Here is a 785-nt window from a genome sequence, read left to right on the forward strand (position 1 = left end):
GCCTCAACCTGCCAGCCAGCCTGCAACCAAACAAATAGCCAACCAAACAAATGCAACCAAACAAATAGCCTCAACCTGCCAAACAGCCTGCAACCAAACAAATAAAACTGCAAGTGTGCACTGCAACAAGAGAAGATTCACCTGATAAGCAGGGCAGCCTTCAGAAATTTTGGGGCCCCTTACACAACTTTAGGCCTGGGGCCCCCCCCCAGGTTTTTTTACTCGGCTCTCCCATCGAGTCCGCCCACCGGTCGTCCCTCCGGCAAGGTGACAACTTAATATATGAAGTTGAAATTAGGGCTGCAGCGAACAATTAATTTCAAAATCGATTAGTTAGCCGATTATTGAGTTCTATTAATCGGATTAGAAACAAAAGGCTCCAGTGATGGGACTACTAGCTTGTACTGAGATTGTAGTCCATCACAGGAGCGAGCTTGGAGCGGTGGAAGTAAAAAAAAAAAGTGTGGTGTGCAATATAGTACATTATACAGCATTGCAATGCAGAATACCAGCAGCTATAGAGGAATACAGCAAATCCCAGCAATAGTACAACATTATACTATAATGTACTGTTGCTGGGATCTGATGTATTCCTCTATAGCTGGTGTTATTGGAGAGGACGGGTATGATGGTAGAATGGAGTGCAGGGATGGAGTGGACGGGTATGATGCTGGAATGGAGTGCAGGGATGGAGAGGATGGGTATGATGATGGAATGGAGTGCAGGGATGGAGAGGACGGGTATGATGGTGGAATGGAGTGCAGGGATGGAGAGGACGGGTATGA

The sequence above is a fragment of the Nanorana parkeri genome, unplaced genomic scaffold (assembly GCF_000935625.1).
Source record: "Nanorana parkeri isolate BGI_ZX_2015 unplaced genomic scaffold, ASM93562v1 scaffold2971, whole genome shotgun sequence".
Classification (NCBI taxonomy): Eukaryota; Metazoa; Chordata; class Amphibia; order Anura; family Dicroglossidae; genus Nanorana; species Nanorana parkeri.